The following is a 17,589-nucleotide window of genomic DNA, read 5'->3' on the forward strand; positions in this document are numbered from 1 at the left end:
TTTTAATAATATTTTGTTTAATTTTTTTCCAATGGATTTCTTTTTTTCAATGTTTTTTTTAATAATATTGAAAAAACAAAAACAATTTATATGAGTTATTCGGGAATTGCCGTATTGCTTTTAAATGTATGAAAACATTTATTTGAAGATTTTTTAATTTTATAATTTATTTAATAATTTGGGAAAAATTTAAAAACCCTGACATCAGGACGGACAAGGCGACAGTTGTTTCGATTATACCTTGTAAATCTCTTTAAAGCCTTTTCTCACGGGAGTGGGAGCCTTACCAACAACCATAACTTTAACACATAATTACATACGAAGTATGTTGTGTGTAAAAGAATAATATATGCAAAAAGAAGGCAATTTTTATTTGTTATTTTTTTAATGGAATTTTTTTTAGAATTTGATTGAAAAAAAAAAAAACAATTTCTTTTTTTTTCAATGATTTTATAATTTTTTTGTTTTTGTTAATTAAGATACATTTTTACTGATATATTTTTTTTGGAATTTTCTTGAAAAAAAAAATATTGCATGAATTTATATCAACACAAGAAAAACACTTAGTACGTATTTTTTTTATTCATTTATTTATTTTTTTCAATTAAATCTTTTCAATTATTTTTGAATTTTTTTGTCAATTATAATATATTTCTATAAATAGTTTATATTTTTTAATAGGATTTTTTTTTAGAATTTTCTTGGAAAAAAATGTTGAATAAATTTATATTAACACAACAAAATCGCTTACTAGTACGTATTTAATTTTTTATAAATTTTTTTTTGCAATGAACATCTTTTTTAGAATTATCTTGAAAAAAATTTTGTTCCAATCACGTTAGTAATTATTATTTTTTATCAATATACATATATATATTTCTATAACATATTTTTATTTTTAAATTTACTCAAAAAAAAAAGTAAGGAAGGTTAATTTCGGGTGTAACCCAACATTACATACTCAGTTGAGAGCTATGGTGACAACATAAGGGAAAATAACCATGTAGGAAAATGAATCGAGGGTAACCCTGGAATGTGATTGTATAACATGGGTATCAAATTAAAGGTATAAATGAGAGTTTTAAAAGGGAGTTGTGGTAGTTCTATAGGTGGACGCCCTTTCGAGATATCGCCATAAAGGTGAACCAGGGGTGACTCTAGAATGTGTTTGTACAATATGGGTATCAAACGAAAGGTGTTAATGAGTCTTTTTAAAAGGGAGTGGGCCTTCGTTCTATAGGTGGCCGCCTTTTCGAGATATCGCCATAAAGGTGGACCAGGGGTGACTCTAAGTTTTGCTTGTACAATATGGGTATCAAACGAAAGCTGTTAATGAGTCTTTTTAAAAGGGAGTGGGCCTTAGTTCTATAGGTGGACGCCTTTTCGAGATATCGCCATAAAGGTGGATCAGGGATGTCTCTAGAATTTGTTTATACGATATGGGTATCAAATGAAAGGGGTTAATTAGTATTTTAAAAGGGAGTGGGCCTTAGTTCTATAGGTGGACGCCTTTTCGAGATATCGCCATAAAGGTGGACCAGGGGTGACTCTAGAATGTGTTTGGACAATATGGGTATCACACGAAAGGTGTTAATGAGTAATTTAAAAGGGAGTGGGCCTTAGTTCTATAGGTGGACGCCGTTTCGAGATATCGCCATAAAGGTGGACCAGGGGTGACTCTAAACTTTGTTTGTACAATATGGGTATCAAACGAAAGGTGTTAATGAGTCTTTTTAAAAGGGAGTGGGCCTTCGTTCTATAGGTGGTCGCCTTTTTGAGATATCGCCATAAAGATGGACCAGAGGTGACTCTAAAATGTGTTTGTACGATATGGGTATCAAATTAAAGGTATAAATGAGGGTTTTAAAAGGGAGAGGTGGTAGTTGTATAGGTGGTCGCCTTTTAGAGATATCGCCATAAAGGTGGACCAGGGGTGACTCTAAGTTTTGCTTGTACAATATGGGTATCAAACGAAAGCTGTTAATGAGTCTTTTTAAAAGGGAGTGGGCCTTAGTTCTATAGGTGGACGCCTTTTCAAGATATCGCCATAAAGGTGGATCAGGGATGTCTCTAGAATTTGTTTATACGATATGGGTATCAAATGAAAGGGGTTAATTAGTATTTTAAAAGGGAGTGGGCCTTAGTTCTATAGGTGGACGCCTTTTCGAGATATCGCCATAAAGGTGGATCAGGGATGTCTCTAGAATTTGTTTATACGATATGGGTATCAAATGAAAGGGGTTAATTAGTATTTTAAAAGGGAGTGGGCCTTAGTTCTATAGGTGGACGCCTTTTCGAGATATCGCCATAAAGATGGACCAGGGGTGACTCTAGACTTTGTTTGTACAATATGGGTATCAAACGAAAGGTGTTAATGAGTAATTTAAAAGGGAGTGGGCCTTAGTTCTATAGGTGGACGCCGTTTCGAGATATCGCCATAAAGGTGGACCAGGGGTGACTTTAAACTTTGTTTGTACTATATGGGTATCAAATGAAAGGTGTTAATGAGTCTTTTTAAAAGGGAGTGGGCCTTCGTTCTACAGGTGGTCGCCTTTTAGAGATATCGCCATAAAGGTGGACCAGGGGTGACTCTAGAATATGTTTGAACGATATGGGTATCAAACGAAAGGTGTTAATGAGTATTTTAAAAGGGCGCGGGGCTTAGTTCTATAGGTGGACGCCTTTTCGAGATATCGCCATAAAGATGGACCAGGGGTGACTCTAGAATGTGTTTGTACGATATGGGTATCAAATTAAAGGTATAAATGAGGGTTTTAAAAGGGAGTGGTAGTAGTTGTATAGGTGGACGCCTTTTCGAGATATCGCCATAAAGATGGACCAGGGGTGACTCTAGACTTTGTTTGTACAATATGGGTATCAAATGAAAGGTGTTAATGAGTATTTTTAAAAGGGAGTGGGCCTTCGTTCTACAGGTGGTCGCCTTTTAGAGATATCGCCATAAAGGTGGACCAGAGGTACTCTAGAATGTGTTTGTACGATATGGGTACCAATTGAAAGGGGTTAATGAGGATTTTAAAAGGGAGTGGTGGTAGTTGTATATGTGAAGGCGTTTTCCAGATATCGACCAAAATGTGGACCAGGGTGACCCAGAACATCATCTGTTGGATGCCGCTAATTTATTTACATATGTAATACCACGAACAGTATGCCTGCCAAGATTTCAAGGGTTTTTTATTTCGCCCTGCAAAACTTTTTCATTTTCTTCTTCTTGATACCTACACACCCATTTTACAAAGTTTTTTTCTTAAGTTCTATTTTGCGTCAATAAACCAATCCAATTACCATGTTTCATCCCTTTTTTTATATTTGGTATAGCCATTTTTTTTTTTTTCATTTTTCGTAATTTTCGATATCGAAAAAGTATGCGTGGTCATAGTCGGATTTCGGCCATTTTTTATACCAATTCAAGGTGAGTACGGATAAGTACGTGAACTGAGTTTAGTGAAGATATATCGATTTTTGCTCAAGTTATCGTGTTAACGGCCATGCGGAAGGACAGACGGTGTACTGTGTATAAAAACTGGGCGTGGCTTCAACCGGTTTCGCCCTTTTTCACAGAGAACAGTTACCGTCATAGAATCTATGCCCCTACCAAATTTGAGAAGGATTGGTAAATTTTTGTTCTACTTATGGCATTAAAGTATCCTAGACAAATTGAATGAAAAAGGGCAGAGCCACGCCCATTTTGAAATTTTCTTTTATTTTTGTATTTTGTTGCACCATATCATTACTGGAGTTGAATGTTGACATAATTTACTTATATACTGTAAAGATATTAAATTTTTTGTTAAAATTTTACTTAAAAAAAATTTTTTTTTAAGTGGGCGTGGTCGTTTTCCGAGTTTGCTAATTTTTATTAAGCATACATATAGTAATAGGAGTAACGTTTCTGCCAAATTTCATCATGATATCTTCAACGGCTGCCAAATTACAGCTTGCAAAAATTTTAAATTACCTTCTTTTAAAAGTGGGCGGTGCCACGCCCATTGTCCAAAGCTTTACTAATTTTCTATTCTGCGTCATAAGTTCAACTCACCTACCAAGCTTCATCGCTTTATCCGTCTTTGGTAATGAATTATCCAACTTTTTCGGTTTTTCGAAATTTTCGATATCGAAAAAGTGGGCGTAGTTATAGTCCGATATAGCTCATTTTAAATAGCGATCTGGGATGAATGCTCGGGAACCTACATACCAAATTTCATCAAGATACCTCAAAATTTACTCAAATTATCGTGTTAACGGGCGAACGGATATGGCTCAATCAAATTTTTTTTCGATCCTGATGATTTTGATATATGGAAGTCTATATCTATCTTGATTCCTTTATACCTGCACAACCAACCGTTATCCAATCAAAGTTAATATACTCTGTGAACTTTGCTCAACTATGTATAAAAATAATACTTTCATATCAACACTGTTAATGTAACAATGCGTATAATAAATACCAATGATGTGGCAACTTGGATGAGTTGAGTTAAGAGTTTGAAATAAAACGTTCACAAAATCGCACGTTCATCCTTGTAAATCCTCACGAGTGGTGGTTTTATTTGAAAATCCCCAACGAACACAATAAATAACACTTATTTAGTCCATATTAACTGTTTTATTTATTTTTTTTTAATTCATTTTTTTTAATGAAAATTTTTGTCTTTTTTTTTTTGTTTTTTTTTTTTTTTTAAAAAACAAGTTTGAAAATAATCTTATAAGCACAGCTAACAGCAATGATTCCATTCTTCGGTTATCGGAAAACCTTTTTCCACAATTTTGTTCAAACAAAAAAATTATAAATTGAAACACGTATATACATTTCTTAAATTTTCCCAATTGCGCAATTTTTCACACCTATAAAATTAAAAAAAAATTATTTTTTTTTTTTCATTCATTTAACTAAATTTATTTTTTTAATTAATGTACATATATTTAGAATTTTCTTGAAAAAAAATTTTGTTTCAATCACTTTATTAATTAATTAATTTATTTTTTTTTTTTCAATTAATTTACATATATATATATTTCTTGAACACATTTTTTTTTTTAAATTTCCTGAAAAAAATAATAATTTCATATTCGCTTTTTGAACAAAGTTTATGTTTTTAAATGTTCGCGTATTGATATGAAGCTTAAATTGTTCACCAAATCAACTATCAGAATTCGGAAATTTTTTATGAACTCCGTTTGTTTCTTTATCATTAATGCTTTTTTATTGTACAGAACTTCCTTAAATTTATTATCTTATTATCTAGTACGAGAACCGTTTTGCTAGGTATTTCTTCGCTTAAGCCCTCTAACCAAGCACATCACATTTATTGCACTATGCCCAATGCTGATTTCAATCATTGTTTATTTTCCTTTTTTTCCGTTTCTCATTTCGTTGAATATTTTATTAACTAGCGACAGGTTATACGTTCACTCAGTCTAACGTTGCTAACTCCCTAAGCAAATTGTTAAATACTTAACAATTCACAGATTCCTAGTCCAGTGGTCTCAATACATAAATGTACATATTTACATGCACATGTGAGCATATGTATATATAGATATATATATATATATATTCCATTGTGTATGTGAAAGTATTGGCGCTCAACTGATAGACTCATTTTCATGCAATTTAAATGAAATAGCATTGATTTTCTTTCACATATGAATGCTATTTGTGGGTTTATGGGTGAATTTAAGGCTCAAAAATTTGGGACATGGCTTTGTATGATAAAATATGGAATGGTTTAATAAGAGACTTTCAAACATCTTCACGTGGCGCACAGAGCGATTTAATTAAACCTTTATTATGCCATCATCATCATCATTATTAATTGGCGTTTAACCGCCTAAGCGATTTTGGCCGTTTCGAAAAAAGTCACGCCAGCTATCCCTATTGATGTTTTGTTGTAGCGAGGTTTTAGGGAGTGTTATCGATGTTGATGGTCCTTTGCAGAATATAGATCTCGTACTTTCCGCTAAAAAGCACCATTAATTTACAAGCCGAACCATCTCGAGAACGATTTAGTATGATGGCATTGAACCTTCTTGGCCTACCGCCGTCCACCCTATAGTTCTACAAAACTGAGAGTCAACAGATCCTCGGCTGCTAAAAAACTAGGATTCGCCACGGGTAGGTTAGATTGACAATGGAGTTGGAGAAGCTATAAATTGCGCTGCACAATCTCTTGAATCATTTGAGTATTTTGGCTATATTCTAAGCCCCTTAACCCGCTGGGGTTAGCATTCGTATCAGTTATATCAATATTTTCCCTCCCTCGCGTTCTCCCTATCTACTACTCTGCCTTTCACTTTCTATTCCCGTATCTCCTGGGAGGACTGCTCTTCATTGGAAACATGCTTTACCCAACTGCGATTTTCGGTTATTGGACACTCAGAACAGGGCTCACCAGGCATTTATCGGCGCATGACTTTACAGCTCATCCCGTACGAAGTTGGGGCATATTTATACACAATTGGTTCAATTGGCTGAATTATTCTGTGGCGGATTTCTTCAAAGTGCTTGCGATAACTTCCGGAACGTACCGGATCTATATCCGGCAAAGGACCATCAATATCGACAACACTTCCAAAACCTTCGTTAATACAACAACAACCTATTCAATCAGATGTCTGTAAGGATGGCCATATTTCTGAGTATTTAACTGAAACTTTTAGTTCAGCATTTGGTTTCTCTTCTTTATTGGGAGTATTCCCGACTCTCTACGGTAGTTCTAAGCGAAGTGTTCCAACAGACCTACAGCTTCCTCCAATGTGTTGTTTTCAAAGCTCGACTGGCCGAAAGCTTTTAAAGCTTTTCTTCGTCTCTGCCCTAAGTACAGCCACAAGAGACTTAACGAACTTTAGGTGCACATATGTACAAATTACAGCTTGAGTGCTTACCGTGCTTCCGTTCAAATGTGAAGAATCCATCAACAGCTGTCGTTGTTGTTGGAGCAATAAGTACACTCGCCGAAGGATTTGGGGGTGTTATCGGTGTTGGCCATCCTTTGCCGGATGCAGATACCTTACCTTCCGGTAACAAGCACCATTAAAGTACTATCCCGACCATCTTATCAACGATTTAGTATGACCACAAGAAACCCGGCCTCCCATTCCCTAGATCCATAAGGAAACAGGTTAAGTTTTTTGTTAGACCTTCTTCTTATACTCGCCTAGTGTAATTAAAGGCTATCCTGTTATGATTAAGTTATTCGAGTGACTATTTTATTGTATAAACTGTTTTCCGATTAGCACAACAGTGCAAGGAGGGAGCACGGCGTATACGTAACATAAACTCAATTCATATCAGTTAGCACTTTACACAAGTACTATTGCAAAAAAGTCCTTTATCATGTGTTAATACTGCCGGAAATTATGGAGTATACACGATGAAACACAAAAAAGTAGAAAGATGTATGCAATACATGTACAAACGTATTATACTGAATACAAATACATTTATATGTAAATGTTTTCAGCTTATCCCTTCGTTGAAGTGTATGGCAAAAGACCGGAGTTCTTGTTTTAGAACAAGTGCAGAATTATCAAAAAAGAACTAGTTATAACGCAGTTATGTCATTAAGAGTTTAAAAATTCCGCAACTGAGTTACCACTGGAGCATTTGCTTTTAAATTTTATATGTGTTTTGAAATTTATGTTTCCAATAAATAAGTTTGGGCTGTTACGAAACCATAAAATGGTATTGACAAATGCACAAGATGCCAACCCTTGAGGCGAGAAAAAGATTCAACTCCCTTTATTATCGTCATGTGAAGAGATATGTGGCAAACGGGCAGTGGTCCCTAGAAGCGCACCGTTCAGAACTAGAAGTGTTTGCCTACATAAATTTCACCAAAATTCTACTTTTTGTTTGTATGTATGCAGTTGGCTACAAGAAAAATATTGTCTTTATGTGGATATATCTTTTTTATACCTCGCAAGAAAATGAAATGGTATATTAACTTCGACGCGAATCTCAAAATGGTAAGTACTTAAAGGTGAAGAGATGGACCCACCAATAAGTATAGCGAAATGATCAGGTTGAAGAGCGGAGTTGATTTAGCTATGTCCGTCTGTTCCTCTGTCGGTTTGTATGCAAACTAGCCCCTCAATATTTGAGATATCTTGAAAAAATTTACTAAGCAGGTATATATAGTTGTCCTATTAGATATTTGTCGGAACCGGCCGGGTCGGACCGCTATCCTCCATACAACCGATTTTTCATAAAAAGAGAATTTTTGTCATATATTCCTCAATTCATCAGATTGAAGCTTCAAACTTCATCATATTCTTTCGTATATGGCAAATATTGTTGTCTGAAAAAATTTAAGAGATCGGTCGTATACATAGCATATGTACTCTACAACCGATTGTTCAGATAAGAAATTTTTCTACACCATTTGAACAGCTAGAAATTTCAAATTTCCCCGAATGCTTACGTATAGAACATTCATTTTTATCTGAAAAATTTTATAGATCAGTAGTATATATAGTATATATGTATCTCATACAACGGATCGTTCAGACAAGAAACTTTTCGCAATTTCTATACCATTTGAACAGCTACAACCTTCAAATTTCAGCAAATGCTTACGTATATAGCAGATATTATTGTCTGAGAAATTCGAAGAGATTGGTCGTATATATAGTAAATGTCCCCTACAACCGATTGGTTAGATAAGAAACTTTTCGTAATTTGCACAACATGTTAACAGCTAGACGCTTCTGCCGCCCTTTTTTAACGTCTAGAAGCTTCAAATTTCATCAAGTACTTACGTTTACATCATATATTGTTGATATCAGTGATTCATTGTCATAGCTATTTTATACAGACCACAAACAATGTGAAACTTTGCATCATCACACAAACTACCTACCTAGTCTCGCCCTTACTTGTTTTACTTTTGCTATATGCTTTTGTTTATGTTTCGCATTAGCAAATATAATACTAAGGTGTGCTACGCTTGGCCTTAATGGTCATAAATTTTTGCTGCTAAATTTAGTTTGACATTACCATCCGTTAAGTGTAATATTATCTGACACTTAGGCGTATAAAATATGTAAAATTGGTATATCTGAATATGTGTGTGAAAGTATGTTATACGAAAGAACATAATACGAGAAAGTTTGAAGTTTTTTTTTTTTTTTTGTTATCTAGAAAAAATTCTACATGCGTAGGTCTCTTGAAGATTTACGTGTAGGCACATATATTCACAAATTCATTTTCATATATAATCCAGACAGAATAGCAATGTTTTAGCAGTTAGATAATTTTATTTAAATCCCAAACAGTTACGAAAATTTAAATACTATAAAAATTACAAAATTTTTTTTTGAATTTTACGCTGTTGAATTCGTTTTTTGTTCACTCACGCCCAAGTTTAATACAGCAGAATGAATCCGTGTCATGGCTTTTACTAAATTTAATTGAATTAAAAATTGAAAAGGACTTATGCATGGCTAGAAATCGCAATATGCAAATAATAGGTAGAAGCAGTGGTTATGTTCTGCTAGACCTTAATCCGATATACCGTCTGGTAATTTGTGATGCAATATCAAAAACACTCGAGTTTGGTCAAAGGACAAATCAGAATGTACCATAGACTCACTTGCAAAACGAATAATTATTATTTTTTTTTCCAATCAGAGTCAACCTGTCATGAGAGCTTAAACTTATATATATTTGACACCTTTTTTTTACATAATTCTGATTTAAGGCGCCCTGTACAAGTCAAGTATTCGGAAGCTGAGCACTAGGCTCATCGACTTTTGAGGTTACTTTGCTACGTTTTTAGAGTAAGACGGGGTTTGATAAACTGGAAAATAATATATTTGCTAGGAATGAATATGTAGACTGGGGAAAGAGTATAGCCTTAGCTTATATTGGTTCATGGACGATCGAACTTAGGAGATTTTCGACAATGAATTTATATTTTGTGGGAAATCTTTATGTGTCATATCTAGTACGTGGATGTGTGAGTATAATATAGAGTTTCAAAACTTTCCACAAATCTTAAAAAAAGTTGTAGGGATACATGACGGAAGTGGTATATCATTGGCTATAGAAGGTTTTGGAAAAGTCGGTAGTACACAACTCTCAATAAGCATAACTGGAATTAATTTATTGCACATTATTGATATATATATGTCATCATTCCGCAACCTTTTGAAACTACTATTTAATCATTAGAACGTAGATGTGCGAAGCTGTGCGATTAAGGGGTAGGGAACAGAGAAAAAAAATAGGGAGTTAGAGAGAGGGAATTTGATGTGAAATTATGATGAAGAGGTAGGTGAGAGAAAGAGAATTTAGAGAGGGAGGAAAATAGAGATAATGAAGTTCGATGGAGCGATTTTGGTGTGGAACAGGGAATAGGAGAGGTGGAGGTAGCAATAGAAGAGTGGGATGGTGAAGAAAAGAGAAAGGAAGGAGGAGAGGAGCAGTACGAGGGGAGGGAAGATCTTTTCTCAAATGTAAGCTACCACTTTTGGTGCAATGAAAAATTAAAGATAAATAATTTTTTTCTTCCCCGAAATAGATATTTCACGAAAATTATATTAGTTTTATTACACATTAATTTGTGGGGATGTAATATAGTAAAAGGCGGCCACCGTGGTGTGATGGTAGCGTGCTCCGCCTATCACACCGTATGCCCTGGGTTCAACTCCCGGGCAAAGCAACATCAAAATTTTAGAAATAAGATTTTTTAATTAGAAGAAAATTTTTCTAAGCGGGGTCGCCCCTCGGCAGTGTCTGGCAAGCGCTCCGATTGTATTTCTGCCATGAAAATCTCTCATTGAAAACTCATCTGCCTTGCAGATGCCGTTCGGAGTCGGCATAAAACATGTAGGTCCCGTCCGGCCAATTTGTAGGGAAAAATCAAGAGGAGCACGACGCAAATTGGAAGAGAAGCTCGGCCTTAGATCTCTTCGGAGGTTATCGCGCCTTACATTTATTTTTTTTTAATATAGTAAACTTCTAATGAAGTATGACATTTGTATACATCTATGATATATCACATGATTATCACATCACAATACAAACACGTATTTATCGAGCTATTTTTCTTCATGCATGCTCGTGCCATTTGACAGATAATCGACACAAATGCTATCTATTAAATGCTGCTTAACATAAATTGACACATTTAATGCGACTGTCATTGTACTTACAAGCATTGCTATATGTATGAGCTGCCATACGATATGTCAATAAACAAGAGAATATATATTTTATCCGCACTAAGCTACTAGTTATGACATTGTTTTATGTAGGTGGCTTAGTTATAATATTGTTGGCATCATCAAGAAAATAGTAGCAGTGGGATGAGTGAAGCAGACACATGATTGAGGCATAATTACAGTGGGCAATTTGGTCTGAATAGCGAAATTAAGTTGAATATTTTCAGTCAGGGTTTTTCTGAAATCAAAGGACATTGTCAAAACTCCGCTAAAATATACATTTAGGGAGTTCACATTATATACTATTTATCGTATTCTTTTAATCATGCTATTGTAGTAGCACAGTTGTAAAGCTGTTGTTATTGTTTCATATTCATAAATATTCATATTTCAATAAAACCTTGAAATGTATGTTTAGTGTGCTATTTGTGTATGCTATACGATCAGCTGATTTTTGTTTACCATCATTGTTACAATTTGTGCAAAACCGAAATCGGAAGTACACAATTACTAGTGTGAATTAAATATGCAGAAGAATGGATTTAGAGCAAAATAATACAGTAAGTAATATTTTTTTAAATGCAAACTCATTTGGCCTTTTAAAAACTTTTTTGATTCCAGGTCAATAGCAAACGCATGCGCTGCAACCCAACTCGGAGAAAGACGGTGGCAGATGAGAAGTGTCTTATTAAATTTTTACTGCAAAATCGGCTACTTGAGGTTTGTTTTTGTTTGCGTAGAAGTAAAATAAAATTATATGGAAATATATATATATACATACGTGCATACGTTTATTTTGCAGAAGCCGCCCGTTCAAGTTTACTATAAGCGGTTTTGGGAGGAGAAGAATGTCACAATGGAGTGGAAGCTGGTGCGTGCAAAAGTGCGGAACAATAAAGCCAAAGCATGGGAGGGATCGACGGGAGCAGGGAGCATTACCGGTGATACCATTAAAGGTATATAGGTTCTTAAAATATTTCTTTGCCAATTAATTTCAATAGCCAACATTTTTTTCCAAGGAAATTTGCTAAAAATATGCACATTTTTTACGAGCTGCATGACAATTTTGGAAGCCCGATTTGCGAGTCTTCCATAAGCGATGACACAAAGGCAAATTTAATTGATGAGGCCCAAAAAACCGAATTGACTGAGAGGGCCAAATAATTGAAACCGAATCGCAAAGGCTGGCACAGATTACTGAAAGCTATCATATTCGGGTATACTCTTCTAACATGACACCAACCATGAGCTCCCAGAGTCCAACAGCAGGCATGAGCTGTAAAGTTATATACAACCGAACAGCAGCTTCGGACATTATGGGAGTGCAAGCTGAAGCAAAGGCATTCAAGAAGCAGAAAGTGGAGGCACAAATAATAGCAAGAGAGAAGGAGTTGGTCATAAGGGAGAATGAATTTACCCTTAAGCAAAAGGAATTTGAGCTAAAGGAAAGGCAGGCACGAAATGGAGAAAATTTTAAAGGAAAGGAACTGCAAAGCCAAGAAAAGTTGAAACGTCTTGAACTTGAAATGCAAGAGCGTTTGGCTATGGAGGAATTGAAACTCAAGTTTAAATGAAAAACTTCATGAAATCATGTCCTCATATACGTATGAAAATATTTTTTAGTTTAACTTTTTTTATTAATAAAAAACCACAGAACTGAATGAAAACTTTAAGTTATTGAGAATTTTTTTTAGTGCTACAATTTTTTTTTTTTAATTATTTGTTTGTCAATTTGTTTGTGTAAATTTTAATATCATCCGAAGTAGCTTGGCTTCATATTTATATGAATCGAATCTATATATGAGGGCATATGGGAGTGCTGTGAAATTTTTTTTTAGTTTCAGAATGTGAATTTATTGACAGGATGGAGCAGTTTGGTAGTAGCATTAATTACTGCGTTGATTTTAAATAAAGTTAATAAACTATCCCTAAGGTTCGTTAACGGGTAAAAAGTCGGCAGTTGGCTGTAAACGACATTCTTGATCCTCATAGTTGAAGCTTATTAAAATATTGTGCAAAATACAGCATACCATTATCCAATCAATGCAATGTATTTTGTTTTGTATTCAGTACAATCTGAACTTGAGTTCTTTGAGGCTAAGAAATTGTTCTCTCACAGACCACAAACAATTTTGAGAAGTATCTATTAACTTTGTCTCTCTCCTCTCTAGTGCATTCTGTATTATTTTGGCGGAATGAGGTCAGTAGATATCATTTCAGGGGATAAACGCTATCACCAGTAATCCACTGCGATGTTGACAAAAACCTATGTGGGTGTTTTGAGAGCAAGGAGTCCGAAAACATTTTCGCATCGTGGACACTATCCGGCTAACCATCTAGCGTATCTTGCCTTATGCGTAAGCGATAATCACAAATTACTTGAATTTGGATGGATTACTGGTGATCACGAGAAAAAAAGTTCTCATGATACCTTCGGCCAATTTAATTTCGGAGCCACCAATATATCCAACACATCCAGGCATTTCTTTTTCTGTGGCTGCAATCAACTTTAAACGCTCCCTTTAATTAGATCAGCATAAAAATCTACCCTCAGTATGGCTTGAACAACTCGCCTATTTACGATTTGAATAGTACCGCCATCTCCAATACTAAACAAATATCGAAAGCCCTTCACCTGAAGATCCCAACCTATAAAGTACTATTTTAAGCTGAAGCTCAATCGGAAGTTGTACTGTGTTGTTATCACTCCGAAACACAAAATGTAGTCAAACTCCGTTTGGTTTACGCGCAGCAATTGGCAACATCTATTTTCATCTAAATGCTCCAATACATTCAGCTCCCATTGGTTTGACTTGGGAATTCCTCAATGGACACCTCGGCGATTGTGCTAGTCTTTATGAAGCAAAAGCACAAAGAAAGTGTTGAATTACTTACTCTCTTCCACAATGATGACGTCATATGTATATTTTTGACAAATCGCAGCTATTATTTTACTTTTTTTGTTCCTCCTAGGCATTTTTATGTTTATATTTATGTTTTGTATTATTTTATCTTCTGCTAAACAGCTGATTAATTGGGTGAATAGCACACACAATAGTGCACAAAATAGCACAGGATGTTCACACGTTCGGCTATACAAGTGTGCTATATCAATAGCAGAAGGTAGAAATAGCATCAATATTACAATTTGTGAAATCCCTAATTGTGTTTGACAGCTAACACCTAATTACATGAATTAAGGAGTAGTTACTTAAAATTGATTACAATATGTTTAAAGTAACTGAAGATTAGATAGCAATATGTACATATGTCGTTAGTAGGTTTTCTCTAAGCACAAATCGTTGCATAGCTTGCGGTGCGTTGTTGGAAAATTAAATGATTTTATTACGCATATATATTTGTTAAAACTTCCCTCAAAAATGTCCCTTACATTTGAAAGAGAGAGCGAAGAAAGCCTCCGAGACAATGTATGCGTGCAAGAGGTTGCTAGGATGCACGTAGGGCCTATCGCCCAAACTCTCTCATTGGGTATTTTTGTCAATATTCAAACCCATGGAGCTCTGGGTGTATTCGAGAGAAAAGTTCTTCGAAAGATTTATGGCCCTCTACGCGTTGGCGATGGCGAGTACTGAAGAAGATTTAACGATGAACTGTACGCAGACATCAACATAAAAAATAAATTAATCAAAAATAAATGTAAGGCGCGATAACCTCCGAAGAGGTCTAAGCCCGACCTTCTCGTCGTGCTCCTCCTACATGTTTTATGCCGACTCCGAACGGCATCTGCAAGACAGATGAGTTTTCACTGAAAGCTTTTCATGGCAGAAATACACTCGAAGCACTTGCCAAACACTGCCGAGGGGCGACCCCGCTTAGACAAATTTTCTTCTAATTGAAAAACCTTATTTCTAAAATTTTGATGTTGCTTTGCCCAGGGTGTGAACCCAGGGCATACGGTGTGGTAGGCGGAGCACGCTGCCATCACACCACGATGGCCGACATCAACATAGTCCAGTGAATTAAAACGCAGCGGCTGCGCTGGCTAGGCCATGTTATGCGAATGAAAGATGACACTCCGGCCAAGAAAGTGTTTCTATCGGAACCCGTCTATGGAAGCAGAGTTAGAGGGCGGCCCTCGGTTGGCGGAGAGAAGGAGCGACTGGCGAGCCTTGTTGGATGGCCATAACCAATTAAACGGTTAAGCGCCAATAAAGTAAGTAATTCAAGTCCATACTTTAATATGGGGTTCTTGTTCGGTGGACAGCTGCACGTAAAAGTACGTATACCAAAAATCTATAGGAGGTATGCAGATTATGAATGATGAGTATAACGGGAGCCCCAAAACCTACACCGACATCAGCATTGCATGCCATTCTGCCCGCCTCTAGACCTAATGACCAAAAATATAGCTTTAGCAACTGCAACAAAGTTTAAGGCCTCGGGCAGTCTAATAGCGTTTTCTTTTCTGAAATAAATTGTTGCCTAAGTAAATGGTAAAGCCTTAATAGAGTTACACCTACCCAGAAAATTTTCAACATTTATAGTACATACAAAGAACATTTAAACTCACCATATTCACTCATATTAACAGAGTATATGTGGAACTTAAGAGCGAATTGAGAGTTTCACAGAGTTGCACTGCCACACCGCCATTTTATACAAGGTAAAAGTGTAACGCTTTTGCGTTGCGAGTAGGCAACAATTTTCACAAAAGAAAGAAATACCCCGTAAAGACGTTCCTTGTTTTTTAGAATAGAACAACAAACCTTGCGCGGCGTACAAAAAGCGCAACACTTTAGCCAGCAATGAAAACGCTATAAGTGTAGGTCCTATGGTTATAGCGGCATAGCGCCATCTAGCGTCGAAGGACATATTGGGCAACAATAGAGCCGGAGGGTTGGCGTACGGGTGCGGAAGTAGCCAAAAACACTATGCATGTGCGTACCGGTCGTTCGAAATTAATGGAAGGGGGTTGGTCTGTTGTTTACTGTGTCGATTCCCAAATAATTAGATCATAGAGGCTGCCAGATTACTGCATTGTCTTTCAGTCGGAAACTGTAGCTGTGAAGAAAGCAGTAAAAATTCTGTCGCAAGCGTGCTTAAGCTAGAGTCGCTCCCATATTTATGTTGACAGTAAAACGGCAATCAAGGCAATAATCTCGCACACTACTTCATCAAAAAGTATCTTGGAATGTAAAGAAGCTTCAGAGAGACTTCGCTCCGGCCGGACCATACATCTATACTGGGTGCCTGGCCATAAAGTGATAGAAGGCAACGAAAGGCACGATGAGTTGGCAAAGGAGGGTGCAGCACGCGATGAGTGAACGGTAGATGTTCCAATCCCTTTGGGAGAAATCAAAAGGAGACTGGAGTTGCGTATGTTTCAGCAGGCAGGAAAAGCGTGGAGAGAGGCGCTGGGCTGCAAAGTGTTTAAGATATTGTGTGCATCCAACGACGTGTTTTGGTATGTAAATATATGCCTTAGGTCAGTTTACAAACAGTTTTAACTATGCGAAGAAAAGTTTTTGGACAACATATTTGGTATTATTTACTTAGTTTTTTATAAAATTTTTTTACATTTTTTTATACTCAGTTGAGCAGAGCTCACAGAGTATATAAACTTTGATTGGATAACGGTTGGTTGTACAGGTATAAAGGAATCGAGATAGATATAGACTTCCATATATCAAAATCATCATTATCGAAAAAAAATTTGATTGAGCCATGTCCGTCCGTCCGTCCGTCCGACCGTTAACACGATAACTTGAGTAAATTTTGAGGTATCTTGATGAAATTTGGTACGAACGTTCCTGAGCATTCATCTCAGATCGCTATTTAAAATGAACGATATCGGACTATAACCACGCCCACTATTTCGCTATCGAAAATTTCGAAAAATCGAAAAAGTGCGATAATTCATTACCAAAGACAGGTAAAGCGATGAAACTTGGTAGGTAAGTTGAACTTATAGCGCAGAATAGAAAATTAGGAAAATTTTGGACCATGGGCATGGAACCGTCCACTTTTAAAAGAAGGTAATTTAGAAGTTTTGCAAGCTGTAATTTGGCAGATGTTGAAGATATCATGATGAAATTTCGCAGGAACGTTACTCCTGTTACTATATGTATGCCTGATAAAAATTAGTGAAATCGGAGAACGACCACGCTCACTTAAAAAAAAAATTTTTTTTTTAATCAAATTTTAAAAGATTATGTCAACATTCAACTCCAGTAATGATATGGTGCAACAAAATACAAAAATATGAGAAAGTTTCAAAATGGGCGTGGCTCCGCCCTTTTTCATTTAATTTGTCTAGGATACTTTTAATGCCATAAGTCGAACAAAAATTTACCAATCCTTGTGAAATTTGGTAGAGGCTTAGCTTCTAGGACGATGACTGTTTTCTGTAAAAAAGGGCGAAATTGTTTGAAACCACGCCCA

At 35.9% G+C, this 17,589-nt stretch overlaps 1 protein-coding gene and 1 long non-coding RNA gene across 19 annotated transcripts in view; one reads left to right on the top strand and one right to left on the bottom strand.

Annotated features, from left to right (window-relative positions):
- The window catches only part of LOC137243734 (uncharacterized), an 815,214-nt gene that overhangs the window by 493,381 nt on the left and 304,244 nt on the right, over positions 1–17,589 (bottom strand). The window lies entirely within an intron of this gene.
- On the top strand, positions 11,186–12,131 carry LOC137246375 (uncharacterized). Its single transcript, XR_010951458.1, has 3 exons — positions 11,186–11,747; positions 11,809–11,907; positions 11,990–12,131. It is a non-coding gene; the product is annotated as an uncharacterized lncRNA (long non-coding RNA).

The sequence above is a fragment of the Eurosta solidaginis genome, chromosome 3, assembly GCF_040869045.1.
Source record: "Eurosta solidaginis isolate ZX-2024a chromosome 3, ASM4086904v1, whole genome shotgun sequence".
NCBI classification, from domain to species: domain Eukaryota; kingdom Metazoa; phylum Arthropoda; class Insecta; order Diptera; family Tephritidae; genus Eurosta; species Eurosta solidaginis.